General features: G+C 67.7%; 1 protein-coding gene across 1 annotated transcript in view; it reads left to right on the plus strand.

The window, feature by feature from the left end:
- Positions 1–350, plus strand: part of NCOR2 (nuclear receptor corepressor 2) — a 189,120-nt gene that overhangs the window by 184,861 nt on the left and 3,909 nt on the right. The gene's annotated exons all lie outside the window — the stretch shown is intronic.

Below are 350 nucleotides of genomic sequence, written 5' to 3' on the forward strand. Positions count from 1 at the left end.
GGGCTCACGGCCGCCAGGTCCGTGGGCACTGTGTCTGCTGGGGCCACCGTGCGTGTCCATGGCTGGGCCTTGGGCCGATGGGAGGGGCCCAGTGTCCGTTTGCCGGCCTCAGTCTCAGATGAGTCGTGGAAGCCAGCGGGGCCAGCTCACCCTCTGCCTGGGTCCCTAGTCACAGTCCGCGTGTCACGGCCAGGGCCAGGCACAGACAGCATGGCCGTTTGTCTGACCTAGACCCTGTGGCCTCAGGAAGTTACTGGACTCTGGAGGCCCAGGCCTGGCCTCAGGGGACCTGGCTTCTCTGCACGGTCCTAGGTCTGCGGCTGGGGTTGAGCCAGGGGCCTGAGGCGTCG

Source organism: Pteropus vampyrus, unplaced genomic scaffold (genome assembly GCF_000151845.1).
Source record: "Pteropus vampyrus isolate Shadow unplaced genomic scaffold, Pvam_2.0 Scaffold430, whole genome shotgun sequence".
NCBI lineage: Eukaryota > Metazoa > Chordata > Mammalia > Chiroptera > Pteropodidae > Pteropus > Pteropus vampyrus.